We start from the raw sequence: 17,554 nt of genomic DNA, 5'->3' as shown, positions 1-17,554 counted from the left end.
TTGGGCCTGAAAATAAAGGAAAGGTCTTATAAAAGCAGCCCAAGGGCCATAGGAATGAAAGAAAAAATGTATATTCATAGTCCAGCCTACCATAGATACCTCAGAAGAATAGTAGGGATGCGTATGTGCTGACAACAGAAAGTTGTCCGTAAGATATTAGGTGAAAAAAAAGACTATTATGATCTCATTTAATATAGCTGCATATATTACATATATACATAGTTTATATTCAAAGAATAGTCTGTAAAGATATCCACTAAATTGTTAGTCGTGGTTTCCTATGAGAAAAAGCACTAGACACAGGAGGTGGATTTTCATTTTCTTTTTTTGTAAAAGAATTATTTTATTTAAATTAATTTTTTATTTTATTTGATTTGACCAGAGAGGGGGAGAGAGAGAGAGCAATTGAGAAAGCAAACCACCAAGTCTAGGACTTGAATCATGGTTGGCCATATGGGAGTCCAGCGCCCTTAACCACCATGCCACCTGCTGGCCCCAAATTTTTGTTTTCTTAATGTACTTCTGTATAATTTTAATCTTAAAAATTATCAAGAAAACCCAGTTTTTTGGTTTTGGTTTGGTTTGGTTTGGTTTGTTTTTAGAGAGAGATTTTTGCTATAGGGCACGTGTGCTCACCCAAGAGACAGAAAACGAGAAACTGCCCCCCAGTGGTGATGGCCACACCACAGTCCCTTCTCCTCCATTCTCTTGGGATCTTGGGCACACACAGGCACCCCACATGAGTTTTAAGTCACCAGGTCCTACACTCGAAACACAGTTGACTATGTGGGAGTCCAGCAATGTAACCATTATGCCATCTGCTGGTCCCAATTTGTATAACAGCTTTATTGAGATATGGTTCCCATACTATAGGATTCACTCATTGAAAGTATATAATTCAATAGTGGCAATCCTGGGGAGTGAGAGAGAGGGCTCTGAATCTTGCTATTATTAAGGTAAGAGTTATAAAATAACTTTTGCACTTAAATCTCCCTCTGGTACTTTTGTTTTGATTTGCTTTAAATGCCAAAGATCTCCCTAGATGCAGAAGGTTTTTCATTCACCAGGTCTTTTCCTCTTTCACACAAAGGCTCTGCAATACTCTGGTTTTTGTTTGTTTGTTTGTTTTTTGCCAGAGGGAATGTGCATTTTCTGGGTGGGGGAGAGGAATCATCCCCAATGGGGTGGCATCATGCCACAGTCCCTTCTCCTCCATTTTTCCATACTATCTGGATACGGGGAATACACACATACAAGACCAGCATGGTCTTCAAACTACCAGGGTCCAGGATTTGAACTGGGGTCAGCCATGTGAGATCCATCTCCCTTAACCACTAGGCTACAGGACTGGTCCTGTCCTATTTTTAAAATCATCTTCTGTGCCACTCACCTCTTCCTTCCCTTGCTAAACTCAAGTGAAAATACTTTCTGATCAGGAATGAATCCTGGCAGACAATTATGTATTAAGATAAATTAGAGGAAACAAATGAAAGACTAAAGGTACAAAAGACTCTTTCTAGGACATTTTATCTTTTAAAAATTTTCAACCGAGGTGATCACAAAAAAGAAGACTAAAGATCAATAACTCTTATAGATTCAAAAATCCTCAATAAAATACTAGCAAACTGAATCCAGCAGCATATAAAAGGAATTATACACTATGGCAAAGTAGGATTTGCAAGGAATGCAAGGTTAGTTTAATATATGAAAAATCAATAAATATAACTCATTGTATCAATAAAATAAAAACAAAAACCACACAAAATCATTTTAATAGATGGAGAAAAAAGTGTGTTAAAGCCCACACTAATTCATGATAAATTAATTCAATCTTGATACAGGACATCTATAACAAATAAATATCATTCTAATGGTGAGAGACTGAATGCTTCTCCCCAAGACCAGAAACAAAACAAGGGTAGCTGCTCTTACCACTTCTATTCAACATTGTATTGAGACTTATAGCCAAGGAAATTAAAAAAGATGAAATAAAAGAAAATCCAGAATGGAAAGAAAGAAATGAAATTGTCTCTTTTCACGGAAGACATGATTTTAATATATAAAAATTAAAATTCTCAAGGAATCTGTTTAAAAATTACTAGAACTAATAAATGAATTCAAGAAAATGGCAGGATATAAGGTCAATGTACAAAAACTATATTTCAATACATTTCCAATGAACAAAGTGAAAATGAAATTAAAAAATACTTCCATTTACAGTAGCATCAAAAATAACAAAATACTTAGGGATAAATTTAACAAAAGATGTGCAAAAATTATACTTTAAAAACTATAAAACACTTCTGAAAAAATTAAAGAATCCCTAAATAAATGGAAGAACATTCTATGTTCATTGATTGGAAGATTTAATCTTATCAAGATGCCGATACTTCACAAATTGATGTGTAGATTCAACTTGATGGCTATTGAAATTCCAGCTGCTTTTTTTTTCAGAAATGGGCAAGTTAATCTTAAAAATTATAGTGAAATGGGAACCAGCAGTTAGCGTAATGGCTATGTCACTGGACTCCCATGTAGTCGACCGCGGTTCGTGTCCCGGACCCGGTGGCTTAAAACTCACGCTGGGCATGTGTGTGTGCGTGCCCAAGATCCCGAGAGGAGAACGGAGGAGAAGGGATTGCGGCATGACCATCCCCCCTGGGGGGTGATTTCTCGCTTTCTGTCTCTCTGTCTCTCTCTGTCTGTCTGGTGAGCGCACGCGCCCTACAGTGAAAATCTCTCAAAAAAAAAAAAATTATAATGAAATGCAAGAGACCATGAATAGCCAAAAAAATCTTAAAAAAGAAGAATAAAAAGAAGAAAGTTTAAAAACTCACACTTTCTGATTTCAAAACTTATTACAAAACTAAAGTAATCAAAATAGGATAGCATTGGCATAAAGACAGACCTACAGATCAATGGAATATATTTGAGAATCAAAACATAAACCCATACATTTACAGTTAATTCATTTGCAACAATGAGAAAAGAATAGTCTTTTTAACAAATGGTGCTGTGGCAACTGGATATCTACATACAAAAAAATATATAGTTGGACCTTTATCTCTAACAATGTATAAAAATTAACTCAAAATAGATCAAAGAACTAAATAAAAAAGCTGAAACTATGGAATTATTAGAAGGAAACATAGAGGTACATCTTGATGATCTGGTATTTGATAACAGATTCTTATATATGACACCAAAAGCACAAGCATCAAAAGAAAAAAAAAATAGATCAATGAATTTTTCCAAAATTAAAAATGTGTGTTTGGCCTATATAAAGGCTGCTCAAAGATCATCACAAGCTCTGGCCTGAGCCTCTGCATTAACCAACAAAGCAGGCATTCTGTCCCTAAGTTATTAAGAGGGGAACAAACCAAGTCCTAAACCATCCCCACTACTAGCAAAGCCATTTGAAATTCCTCACAATGAATGCACTTCTAAAGGTCCTTCTTGGGACCAACAGATGGCATAATGGTTACATCTCTGGATTCCCACGTGGTTGACCATGGTTTCAGTCCCAGATCTAGTGGCTTGAAATTCATGCCAGGTGCATGTGTATGATTATCCAAAATCCTGTGGTGTGGCCATCTCCTTTGGGGGTGATTTCTTGCTTTCTGTCTGTGTCTCTCTGGCAAGTGTACATGCCTTATAGCAAAATTTCTCTTAAAAATAAATTAAAATTAAAGGTCCTTCTTAAGGGGCCACACATGGTAACTGTCAGGTCTAGGAATTTCCAACCTCCAGGCTACTGACCAGTGCCTATTTATGGTCTGTTGGAGGCCAGGTTGTGGGTGAGGGAGCATGGCTTCAACTGTATTTGCAGCCATTCCCCATCACTTGCATTGCCACCTGGGCTCTGCCTCCTGTTGGATCATGGTGGTACTGGATTTTCATGTGAGCACAAGCTCTATTGTGATGTGATTGCTTCATTGTATATTGCAATGTGGTAGTGGTAGAAATGAGGTTCACGGCAGATGTTGTGCACTTGAGTCATTCCAGGACTAATTCCTTTCCCACCCATGGAGGGATTGTCTTCCATGAGTCTGGCCCCTGGTGCTGGAAGGTTGGGGACTGCTGGTCAGGCCACCATATTACAGGAAGTGTTGTGGGGAGGGATTGAAGGCAGCAAAACACGTTAGCTGACTGTCCCATTGCCACCAAGCAAAGCCTCAAAGGAATAGGCAGCAGCTCTGGTGAGCTCAATCAAGAGTCAAAATAAATCTAGAGTTTAAGGCCAGGAGAATTGGCCCAAGTAGAACTTCATAGAAGAGGGGAGGGGTTCAATTGATCCAGGACAGCTGGGACTACTACTGGATGTTCAGATGAGAGAGTACTAATAGGATGTGGAAATTAAGACACTGCAGATGAAAATTTGAATAAGGTGGCAATGGTGGCTAAAAAACAGTCTTCCTCATATCCTCTGTGACCAGTTACATCATTTTCTGTAATTTCCTGGGGTGGAGAGAGAAAAGGATTTGGGTTGCTTGCTTGTCTGTTTGCTTGTTAATTTTTTTTAAGAATTATTTTAATTTTATTCATCATCTTTTTTTTTTTCAATTTGACCAGAGACAGAGAGAGAGAAAAAGGGAAAATCAGTGTGAGTTTCAAGCTGCTATATCTGTGATTCAAACTAAGGTCAGTCATGTGGGAGTTCAGTACCTTAACCCCCATGCCACATGCCCACCCAGCTTGTCAATATTTTTATAGCAACACATTGATTTCATGTTTATGTCCCCGCCCCCCTGCCCCCCGCCCTGCACTGGCTAGATGGCTTTACTATCTAAGACTTTAATCACTCATTATAAGATCTAACTCTGCTTGGCCAAATCTGCAGTCTGAGGGTTGGGCAAGCAAACAGGACCAAGCCTCTTAAACGATGCAGGCACTCCTTACCATGTGAAACAGCTCCTTATTAGAAATAGGTTCCACAACTCAAGTTATTTTAGCTGTGACAAGATGAGTTCCCTTGATGTATCTGCACCCTCCCAACCAATGCTCTTGGGGAATGGGATGTGTATTTTCCATGCCCTAACTCACTGAGCTGGGTAGCCCAGACAACAAACATGCATATGCACACAGATGAAATGTCTATTGGACATGGGCTGCATTGGTAACGAACATAGGAAGACCAAAGGTTCCTGGGACCAAAGGTCCATTGGTGATTTGGCTTCCAGTAGAGGGCATTGATCTAGCTGTCTGCTGCTTGCACTGTCCCCAGTCCCTACGTGAGCTTACCTAGGCTCAGTTGGTTGACCTTCCTGAACTGGCTTCAGAGAACAGATGTTAATATTGCTGCTGGATAAGCTTGGTTTTAGCATCCTCCCTCTTTGGGTATCTACAGGCTCTTTTTTCTTCTTCTTGCCAAAAAAGCTCTTGAAGGCTTTAAATTTGGATTTCTTCTTTCCTGGAAATGAAAAATGGAAATGAGGCAAAATCTTGTGTTAGAAAGGAAGACAGGAAAAGGGGACACAGCTTTAATGATAGGAACAAGGATTGTGATGCCAGGTGCCGTGCAGCTCTTGGCCCTTACCCCAAGTGCCCAAAGCATCATTCACTTGGTTTGTTCTCCTACTAGTAACTCAGGGACAACGTTTCTGAATTGCTAGTGAATGCAGAAGACCAGGCCACAGTGTGTGATCTTTGGGAAGCTGCTATTCAGGCCAAACTCACAAAACATTTACTTGCCTCTCAATTTCAGCTATTAACACACACACACACACACACACACACACACACACACACACCTCTTGCCTTGTCCGAAGAAGGTCTTTCATGTGAGACAATCATTGAGTCAATGTAAGCACTTGATACCCCCTGACTCTACCCCAATGTTTGGAGTCATTGCAATCCAGTGGAAGAGGCAAGCTTCTGTGTTTGAAAAACACTTCAGAACCCTTAGAAATCCAAGTGGGAGTTGATACTACTCAGCCTGCATGCTGAAAGGAGGCAGGCCCAAAGAGCAAGCGTAGTTGGTGGGTGCAGTCAGGGATGTGTGCAGTCAGGGGTGGGTGCAGCCCTTGAGGAAGGAATTTATGAGCCAGAGAGAAGGCCAAAACTATAAAGAAGAAAGGGCTGCCCAGGCAAAGAAGCTGTTTGTGCAAAAGGCATGTCAAAATCAGATACCAAGGGGTTTTCAAGGTGTGTGTGCATGTGTGTGTATGAGTGTATGTGTATCATATGTGTGTGTGATGAGCATTGTGTGTATTCTTCAACTATTGCCAATTGGTATGGATTATCTACAGGACTGCTGCCCTCTGCACATGCAGAAAAATGAAACTTTGTCTAGTTATAATAATTACCAGAGTAACAGTGAGGAATGAGAGCTTAAATGCTCTGAAGACTTTTCCTGTTTGGGCTTTCTTGAGTTTCCTAATAAGCATATATGTCTTTATCAGGGCTCAGTCAAAGATGGGGGTGAGGTGGGCATGCTACAGTCTTCAGAAGGAAATAATTAGCTCTTTTACATGCAATAATTTACCAACTCAGGTGGCTCATTATAATTCTCAAGTCCATTTCATTTATGGTATCATTTAGATATTGTATCTCTTCATTTATTTTTTGTCCAGAGGAGACAGCAGAGTGTTGAGATCCCCAAGGAGAGAGCGGAGTGTTGAGATCCCCAACAATTACTGTGTTGCAGTCTATCTCTCCCTTGAGATCCAACATTCTCTCTTTCATGTATTTGAGTGCTCCACCATTGGGTGCACAGATATTTAAAAGTGTTATATCTGGGACCAGCATTTGGCATAATGACTATTTTGCTGGACTGTCATGTAGTTGACCATGGTTTGAGTCCCAGACCCGGTGGCTTAAACTCATGCTGGGCGCATGTGCGTGCATGCCCGAGATCCCGAGAGGAGAATGGAGGAGAAGGGATTGTGATATGACCATCCCCACATGGCCCCGGGGGGGGATTTCTCACTTTCTGTCTCTCTCTGTCTTTCTGGCTAGTGCACACGCCCTATAGCAAAAGTCTCTCAAAAAACAATGTGTTATATCTTCTTGGCGAATGGGTCTTTTTAGTACTATATAATGTCCTTCTTTCTTCTTCTATCTTTTGGCTTAAAGTCTATTTTGTCTGATATCAGTATTGCAACTCCAATTCTCAACAGGCTGCTTTCTTGAGGGCCTTTGTCAGCATAGAAATATTGCACTGGTGGTGCTGGGCCCAGCCAAGGGATTTGCCAATGCAGCAGCCATTTTGAAAGGCTTGGTGGTATACTGAAAAATACCACTCAAGAGTCAGAAAGGTCTGGAATCCTAGGCTTGGATCTGCTATCAGTTAGCTCTGTGACCATCGCTAAATCATTTGACTTCTCTGGGACTCAGTAGCAGGAAAAGGAGAGAATTGCCCTTGATTAGCATTTTCCACAGTGCATTCAGGAAGATGCTCATGGGTTGTTGCATGTAAAAGGGACCTGCAGTACTGTTAATCTGGGAAACACTGGATTAGACAAAACTTCTGTGGTTTGCTTTCCAACAAGACTTTTCTGAAACTTCAGAATGCTTATGTATATGGTGAAGCTCCAAGAAACTAGGCAACAATACTGTCTCCCAAATGCATGTAAGCAGAATGTCTGGCAAAACACACTTTGGGAAATGCTCAGCTAGGCTTCCCTGTAGCTTCGAAATGCTATGACTTATTTGTATACTGATACTACTCCTGGGCCCGTCTATTAGAAATGTTCCTAAACTTCAAGGCCTGCCTAAAATCTGGTTTTCCATCAATCAGTACAATTTGCCCTTCTCCCTTTTCTCTGAATACCTAAAACTTGACTCTTAGCACCATAAGCTTTACATCTGAATTCTCTCTAGTCTCCTCATTCATTCATTTTTTAAAATCTATTCAATAAATATTTATTAAGGTCAAACACTTACTATGATCTGGGTATCAATGAGAAAGTAATCAGATATAATGTCCCATGATGTTAAGGCTGTGGGCAGGCCCCCTTTAGCATCCCCCTTAGCAACAAGCACAGTGAAAGGCAAGCAGTAACACTTGAGAGACAACTGAGTCCACTGAGGGGCACAGAATATCAACACAGTTTGTCACTCCCCTTGAATGAGTCTACTGAGCAGCGTCACCTTTATGCATCCTGTAATTTAAACACTGGCCTTTATAGGGATAGGTGTACATTGTAAATAACATAGATAAAGAACTTAGCATAGGGTTTGGCAATGTAGTAAATGTTCAACAAAATGTGAGGTGGTATTTAGGGATTCAGTAATCACTCATTTATTAGGGCAAGATTCAATTCTATAAGTATTCATGAGAGGCATCCCCATATCTATACATCAGAAATGAACTCTAAAATAAGCAGAAGTCGACCTGAGATGAGGCAATAAAAATAGGGAGGACTATTTGCCTGATGATTGCTGTCTGAGCAATTTCTGTTTTGAATAACTTGGGCAATTTCTTATCTACAAGGATGCACCTACATAGGGTCATGGTTGGGAAAACTTGGCAATCTACCTATAGATAGAAAGAATAAAAAAATAAAAATACAATAAGAAGTATATTTTTCTCCCAAGTTCCTTTCTTTAATTTTTCAGAAAATAATTAAGCTAATTCCTAGAAAAACAAAATATTTAAAGTGATGGTTGACCTCACAGTACTCTGAAGATTCAGTGTGAAAGTCCTGAGAGTATACAGCACAGAGTAGGTTGGCTCTAAAATCATCTCTACTTTGCTCTTTGACCTTCTCTCATAATCTTCTCCTCATAATCTCTTCCCCCCCCCCCCCCCCCGATGATTTCTCTCAAAACTATAAAATGGTGATGCTTTTATAAAAATTACTGATTAAAATGTTCAGTTTTGTGCTGGAAAATGTTTAACAACTGCCTATTTGGGAGAAATGCCCTGAGTATGGGCACAAGAGGATTTCCCTGTTTCTGTGATGTAAATGCCCTCATCATGGCCAATTTGAAGCTACCAACATGACCTTTGGGAAGAGATGTGCATAACAAGTCCCCCAAGCTGACATGAGCAGCCTCAACACTCCACTAAACTCACACCCAGGGAGAACAAATTAGGCAGAGTCCTCTCACAAACAGGAAGGAGCATGCGGTATTTTAGCCTTTGGAGGCATCACCATTTTCCCAACAAAGGGAGCAAGATTTATTGATTCTTAACAGGTGAATCTCCTTATGACCTTCTGAAGGGGGAACAACTTTATCTCAGAGGGTTTATAAACATAGTGATTGTCACTCTTCTTACTGCAAAATGCCAAAATGGAAAAAGAGGAAGGCAAAGCTCAAGGGTCTGGAGGGTATGTTCTCTCTCACTTTGTCTCTCTCCCTCCCTTCCTCTCTCTCTCTCTCTCTCTCTCTCTTTGGTAAGCATGCATGCCCTCTGTCTTTTTTTTTTTTTAAGAGAGATTTTTTTGCCATAGGGTGCGTGCACTCACCAGAGAGACAGAGAACCAGCAAGCAAGAAATCATCCCCCAGGGAAGATGGACACGCCACAATCCCTTCTCCTTCATGCTCCTCTCTGGATTTTGGGCACGCATGTTCACGTGCCTGGCATGAATTTTAAGTTGCTGGGTATGGGATTTGAACTGTAGTCCTGTGTGGGAGTCCAGCGACATAACCATTACACCATCTGCTGGTCTCAGCCCTCTTTTTTTTTTTTTTTTTAAATTTCCTTCCAATGAACTCTTCAGACTGTAAAACTGAATTTACTAAACATAACCATTTCATGAGCAGTCAAAAGTATACATTAATATTTTATGTTCCTAAATTAACAAAATGACTAGTGACTTTAGAACTATAATAAATGCCAAAAATTAAGCATGCATCTATTTCCAACTTTCCATTCTTTACTGGACAAAAATAACAACTTATTGTCCCATAGGTATTCAAAGTACCTTAAGCAGTATGTGTGTCTTAGCCATGGGCACTAGAAGGAAAAGAATGTTTCCCATTCTATCCTGTGGGATAGCTCTGAGTATGGAAGTGGTATAGTTTTGTTAGCAAGGAGTTGGGGAGGCACCAAGAGATGGTGACCACCAAACATGGCAAGCTCACTGCTCCTTGATCTAAAGCAGTGACTTGGAAGCTAAATGCGGCCTTAGTGAGCCACTCATTGCCAGCCAATGTTAGTGACAAAAGTCTAAGTCTTCAGCCAGCTTTTGATTGGGAGATCTCCCTACCTGCAATGTATCAGACTCACATATATAGAGCTCAGCCTTGGTCTCAGTCCTGGGAGTGAGAGAAAAGGTCAGATACTGTTCACATGCTATGTTACCTTCAAAACGCTAATGAAACCCAAGATGGCTGCCATATATTCAAGCACACAAATCGGCCTTTCAAGGTTTCTTTTTTTAAAGGGGTGGCTAAATTGCCAGCAGCTGAGTCCTGCACAGGCTGGTTTTCAAAGCTACTAAAAGTACAAAAGGAAGATAGACATAATGGGTCAAAACCCACACTTGCAGCCAGCCACGTTTATATTGGTTGCCCACACTTGTAACCAACAGTGTTTATATGGGTTAACCATATACTGGGTAACTGGGTAGCTTACACTGCCACGGGTACAATGCTTTAGTGAGCTAATTCTGAGAACTGACAGCTCTCTGGACTTTTATAACAAAGCCATTGATTTTCCCGTCCAAGTCCAAGGGCTATGCATTTCCAAATAGCAAGCAACTTTCAATGTCCTCATCCAATGAGTGTCTTCACTGTGTCACATGTCAGAAAATAGACCATTGAAGGCAGTTTTTTTTTTTTTAACCCTTCCCCCCCAGAGGGAAACAGAGCAAAATCAAATGAAAACAAAATTGCTCACTCTGGGTTGTATATTTTTTTAATTCATCATGCCCACAGGCAGCCCACCTGGGTTGACCTTAATGAGCTTTAAAAATGCATTACATAATGATGACCTTGTTCTCTTGCATTGCTGCTTGAAAATAAAACATTTCTAACTAACCTCTCTTCCCTTTAAACCTCCCAACATCTACCTTATTCTCTGGCCAATGCTAAATAGTTTTAAAAATGTACCCAAATATTCGGTCTTTTTTTTTTTAAGAGATTTTTTTGTTTTGTTTTGTTTTTGCTATAGGGCACATGTACTTGCCATAGAGAGAGAGAGAGAGAAAGCGAGAAATCAACCCCTGGGAAGATAGCCACACTGTAATCCCTTCTCCTCCGTTCTCCTCCCAGGATCTTGGGCATGCATGCACATGAACCTGGCATGAGTTTTAAGCAGCCAGGTCCGAGACTCAAACTGTGGTCGACTATGTGAGAGTCCAGCAAGGTAATCATTACACCATCTTCTGGTCCCCAAATATTCGATCTTTTAAAACACTTGAGAACAGAGAAAACACATTACCTTACCTCCATTCTTCAAGATGCACCACATCACCACCTTCTTTTGTAAGACATCTGTTTAGCTCGTATTCAGAAAGATAAATCAATTGGTTTGGTAATTGGGTCTGCCTTGGCAAGGAGGCCACTCATTCATTAACTCAATGTTTTAGAGTTGCCCAATCACTCTGTCTGAGACCTGGTACTCATCAGTGGTAACACAGAGATGAAGAAACCCTAAGTTCTGCCCTCAAGAATCCATGACCAGGCTCAGCATCCTCTTCCCTACATCATCAGTGAAGTCAGGCCTCCAGGAAACCACAAGGAAGTTTCACTTTTTCTGTCCTTCTAGACCAAGTCTTCTGCATCATACACTGCTAAAGAAAACCCAGCTCCTGTCCCCCCACCCCTGCCTCGGCAAAACAAACAAACTGAATAACTCATTAACTGTTTAATTCTGTTCTGTCTTTAAACTCAGTGTCTTACTTTGTGTCTTATGGTTCCTTTTAAGTGTGTGTGTTTGTATGTGTGCACACACATGCATATTTGTGTGTGTGAACACACTCTTGTTTGTGTATAAAGCTTATCATTGTTGAGTGACTTTTGCCTCCCATAACTCATAGATGGCACCACAATTTTGGCAATGAATACACATCTGAGTAAGTTTTGTAAAAGAGCATTTTTGTAAATTTAATCCTATTTAACAGCTTGTGGTGGTGTGTTTTGTTTCTGCCCCCTCTTTTACTCTGCAATTACAATTCATCTATTGGTTAAATCTGGATTACTATCTACAGTAAAACATCAGCTGAATCTGTTAAATTACGGTTTGTCCTCACTGGTTTGTTTTGTTTTGTTTTGTTTTGTTTATTAAGTAGAAATGTTTTCCCTAGCTTAGTAAGTAAGAACCTGGTAACCATTTTTAAATAAAATTGTGCTGTCTCAGAGAAACCTTTTGACTATACATCTCCAGAGATGGAGATGGCAGAAAAGAGGTTAGATAAATGGAAAAGCAAATGTGAACTGAGTCTAATATTAGTAGAGATTTGGTATGAACTTGTTTCCTCATGACTTGGTTCTATTTTGCAGGGGTAATCACAGTAAACAAATCTAGTTCTAGTTATCAAGGTTTTATTGGATTACTTACCCTCATCAATGGCCTCCAGAACTTCCAGGCAGTCAGAAACTTCACTTAGTAGTTCAGCCATGGTAAGAACACTAAAATAAAATACAGAATGAAAAGGCAGAAGATTATCATTTGATGTCCAGGGCATAATGCGATAATTTCACCTTGTCTCCTGTTCTTCAGCTCTAGATTCTTATTCAAGAAAAGATATACAAATGGATGGGACCAGCAGGTAACATGGTGGTTAAGGACACTGGACTCCCACATGGTTGACCATGGTTTGAGTCCTGGACCCGGTGGCTTGCTTTCTCACTTTATCTCTCTCTCCCTCTCTGGTCAAATTAAAATAAAATACATAAAGTTAAAGAAAAATAATTCTAAAAAAAAAAAAACAGAAAAGATATACAAATGGAATTGCCATTAGGGAGCATTAGTCACCCTTTAAAAAGACAATGATTCCATTTATATGTAATGTGCAGAATAAGCAAATACATAGATACAGAGAATCTCTTGCTTAAAGCTAGGGTATGGGGTTTATTGAGGATTATAGTTAAAAAATACATAGGGTTTTTTTGAGGTCATGAAAATGTTATAAAATTGGTTGTGAAGGCTGCACACATCTGTCAATAGATTTAAAAAGCACTGGATTATATGCTTTAAATAGATTAAATCTATAGTATGCTAATTATATTTCAATAAAGCTGTTCTACTCCCACCCCACCCCCTCAAAAAAAAGAAGAGGAGGAGTCCTGACTTGGTGCTCTGCAGTGCTGGAAGTCACAGGACCAACCACCAATTCAGATTCCGAGGTTGACCTGGAAATAAAACATGCTAGGTGTGTGCGTGTGTGTGTGTGTGTGTGTGTGTGTGTGTGTGTGTGTAGTACCGAAGACCTGAAGAGCTAGCTCACAGGCTGAAGAAAGGGAATCACAGCATGATGAGACCCTGTTGAAGCTGTTCTCTCTCGTGCAAATGCACTCTCAATAAATACATAAATTTTAAAAAGACAAATGCAAAAACCCTAATCTATTGCTTTGTGATAAGGCCTATGAGTTTTGGAGACTTGTTACTATTAATACGTATGTCCAGGGAGACAAAATGGTCTGAGTAAACATCCAGAGACATATAGGAAAAGAAGGAGACATTTGACAATGTAAAAATGTAAATTTCTGGTCAAAAAATGAGTCAACAAAAGAATGACAAACTGGGAAACAATACCTGCAACAAATATGATAGATATAGGAGCCAATTTTTAAAATTTGTCAAGTGTTCACATAAATCATTAGAAGACAACAACTTAGTATAAAAGGGGGCAAAGGGTTCAAAGGCAAGTCATACAAAAATAAATACAAATAGCTAATCATATAAGGAGAGACTCAGGGGCTGGCCCCATAACACAGTGTTTAAGTACTGTGAGTAGTGACCTGGATCCTACATAACTGATCGCAGTTTGAATCCCTGCCCTGGCAACTTGAAAAACACACTGAGCATCTGTGTATATGTGTACAGAATTCTGATAGGATGAAATAGTGGAGAAAAGTGATTATAGCAGGACCACGCCCCAATGGAGGGGGTGCTCTCTGTCTCTCTCTCTTTCTCTCTCTCTCTCTGCTGAGTACATGCACCCTCTGGTGATAAAAAGAGAGAGGAAGACTCATAACTGGAAAAAATAAACCAAAATATCAGATTAAGGGGGCTGGACAGTGGCCTAGTGGCAACACGACATTTCCGTAAGGCTGACCACTTGGAAAAGTTCCAGGGTCACATCCAGAGAACTCCCTGAATACACCAGGTATGCACATGCCCATGACCCTGAGCTGTGGGTAGACTGTGTCATGAAGACCCTACTGAAGTGCCTGCTTCTCTGTCTCTCTCCTCTCATCTGTCTCTTGCTTATGAAATAAATAAATTTCTAAAAATTCAAATTAATTTTTTCAGCTATTGGGTTGTCAAAAAATTTTACTTTTGGCAATATATCATTGCTGAAGAAAGTGAAGAAAATAGGGGACTCTCATACACTATGGAGGGTAAATAGCTCTAACTTTCTGAAGAGAAATTTGCACTTATCTATCAAAATTTAAAATGCACATACCTTTGATTCAGTAATACCACTGCCAGAACTTTATGTCACAGATATACTCACACACAAAAATATACATTAAGTGGGCCGACAGGTGGTGTGGTGGTTAAGAGCACTAGATTCCCGTATGGCTGACCACAGTTTGAGTCCCGAACCTGGCAGCTTGCTTTCTCCCTTTCTCTCTCTCTCTGGTCAAATTAAAAAATAATAATAAATGGAAATAAATAAATAAGTCTTGAAAAAATATATACATATAGAAATGTTTATCACAGGCTCCAAGGCTAAGGGGAACTTTAGAGTTCACATAGCCAGGGTGACTGAGGCCTTGGAGAGCAAAATGTTCCAAAAGCCATGGTGCCGAGATGGCTTCAGATCCACTTACTGAGATGCTCCATGGTTCCCCACAGTGTGTATGGGAATTGCAATGAGTAATAAACCCATGAACTCATTCAACTACATATATGTTCCCAGCTGAAAGGTATTTATACTTTGTTCAAGTCGCTCAACCTCAGTGAGCCAAAAAGCCACACTCCCTTTTTTTACCACACATACACCACCAAGAGAGCTCGCACATATACATATCGTCCAAGAAGGATGGTTCCCCCTTGGCGTTCCTGCCTCCACTATTTATCCAGACTGCATCTGGAGATCTGAAAGGAGCAAGGATTGCAGTGTGACCATCCCCCTGAGGGGTGATTTCTCACTTCCCTGTTTCTCTCTCTCTCCGTCTCTCTCCAGCAAGTGCATGTGCCTCATAGCAAAAAATTTAAACAAACAAATATGACAACACTCTCTATGCCCACCTTTAAGGAAGACTTTGTAGACACTAGGGAAAAATCTCTCTGGGCTTTAAAGAAGCCAGTGGAAAAAGGAGTCTGTTACCTAAAGCAGGGAAATTCAGAAGCCCCTCAGAAATTCAGAGGGAGAACAGAAGCAATTCATATCACTGCTAAGTTCCTAGGCCATCTTTATAAACATGGTGGGCCTGCAGGTGACGTCATAGTTAAGGCGCTGGATCCCACACAGCTAACTCCATAGTTTGAATCCGAGACCTGGAGTCCTGAGAAACATGCCAAGCATATATGTGTGCCCAAAATTCCGACAGGAAGATGGAGGAGAAGGGATTGCAGTGTGACCATCCCCCTGAGGGGTGATTTCTCATTTCCCTGTTTCTCTCTCTCTCCGTCTCTCTCCAGCGAGTGCATGTGCCCCATAGCAAAAAAATTTAAACAAACAAATATGACAACACTCTCTATCCCCACCTTTAAGGAAGACTTTGTAGACACTAGGGAAAAATCTCTCTGAGCTTTAAAGAAGCCCATGGAAAAAGGAGACCGTTACCCGAAGTACCAGGTGGGTTACCATTGCCTTTGACCCATCACTGCCAGCAGTAGAAGAAAAGGATAAAACTACTAAAGAGAAAAATACGAAAGACAAAAGGAAAACAAAGAGGATATCCTGACATCTGTAGCCCTAGAGCCCATCCTGTCCTAAATCAAATCATTCAACCTAATCCTTGAGTTTAGACTGAAATCCCTTCCAGCACACTTGGCTATTCCCCAGTGGGATCCTAAAGGTCCTGAAGACAATAGCACCGTCTTCTAGTCCATTGGGACATGTGAAACTGTCTTCTCTCCTAAACTCACCAGCAACGGTAACAAAACACACCAAACCCCCCCCCCTTGATTTCAAATCCTCTTCTTGTTACCATCCCATTTCTTTGCATCCCTTGGATGCAAAAGAGATCTATACTCACTGTCCTTATGGCCTCACTTTCCGTTCTCTTAAGCTCTCTCCAGTCAGGCTTCCAAACCGAACTGCTTCAGTGAAAACTGCTCCCGTTAAATATATGTTACCTTGTCCTTCCAGCAGCATCTGACACAGTTGAGCACGCCCTCCTTTTTGAATACTTTTATCACTTGTCTTTTGAAACACCATACTCCCCTAATTTTCCTCCTACCTCATTGGCTGGTTCTTCTGTATCTCCTTTCCTGATTCATTTTCCCCTACCTGATATTGAGATGTTGTAGCACACCAGGGCCCTTGGTGTTCCACATTTGTCCTTGGCCCTTTTCTTCTCCTTTTTTTATTGCCAGAGGGCCAGAGTGAGAGAAAGAGAGGAGAAATCACCTCTTAATGGAGCATAGTCAAGTCGTAATCCCTTTCCTCTGTTTCTCCATCCCATAAGGATTTGGAGCACACACAGGTGGGTGGGTATTGCAGTGGCAAATAAGTCAGTGGAGAAAGTGGTTCCCTGTTTTTAAACATATGGAGACGATTCGAGATGCAGTTTCAGCAAGAGAACCCCTGCATGAAGGCCCATGAAAAAGATGACAAGCTGAATAAGGAGAGAGCAAATACAAGTTTTTATCCAGTAAATGATGAGAGGCTTTCCAAACCACTTCCAAGGAGCACAAATAGCCATGCAATAATGGTCAGAAGGAAGGCTGGCCCAGCAGACAGATAAAGTTCCATTATCAAGTCACTATGAAAATGTCTGCCTGCTCCTCCAGAACAACCTGATGCTTAGACCCTGAGTTGCCTTTTTTTTTTTTTTTCCCTCAGACTGTCTCATGTGACAGCTGAACAAGGGTTCTAGGGGGAAAAGGGAAAGAATGAGGGGGAAAGGTCTATCTTCCACTGTTACTGACATTTTTAAACCACAACTTGATCCAGGTTCAAGGATTCAGAACACTTTGCTTGACAGCTTTGCCACCTTCTAAAATGGGGAATGCTAGTGGAAAGCACCTGGCCTTGAACAAAAACAAACAAACAAACAAACAAACAAAAATTGAATAGACAAAATGCTTTGTGTAGAGAGTCTGTGACAGATAGATTGTTTAGGTGGCCCACAAGCCCACAAGATTTTCACCCCCTACTATACATGCCCTGTAAATTCCCTCCCTTTGAGTGTGAGTGAACCTAAACTAACCAGATGAGCCTTTTAAAAGGGTATCAGAGCTTAGAGAAATCAGAGAGAATTGAAACTGCAGCAGATGCCCTCTTGTCAGCCTTGAAGGAATACACTGCCACGATGGGGATA

General features: G+C 40.5%; 1 long non-coding RNA gene across 1 annotated transcript; it reads right to left on the bottom strand.

The window, feature by feature from the left end:
• Positions 1-5,246: 5,246 nt before the first annotated feature.
• Positions 5,247-16,337, bottom strand: LOC114006102 (uncharacterized). Its single transcript, XR_003547865.1, has 3 exons — positions 16,268-16,337; positions 12,453-12,523; positions 5,247-5,410 (listed from the first exon to the last, which is right to left on the bottom strand). It is a non-coding gene; the product is annotated as an uncharacterized LOC114006102 (long non-coding RNA).
• Between the last annotated feature and the right edge of the window lie 1,217 nt (positions 16,338-17,554).

This window comes from Tupaia chinensis, unplaced genomic scaffold, assembly GCF_000334495.1.
Source record: "Tupaia chinensis unplaced genomic scaffold, TupChi_1.0 Scaffold145659_1, whole genome shotgun sequence".
Lineage (NCBI taxonomy): Eukaryota > Metazoa > Chordata > Mammalia > Scandentia > Tupaiidae > Tupaia > Tupaia belangeri.
The sequence above is the reverse complement of the archived record's forward strand: the minus strand, read 5'-3'. Positions and strand labels throughout refer to the sequence as shown.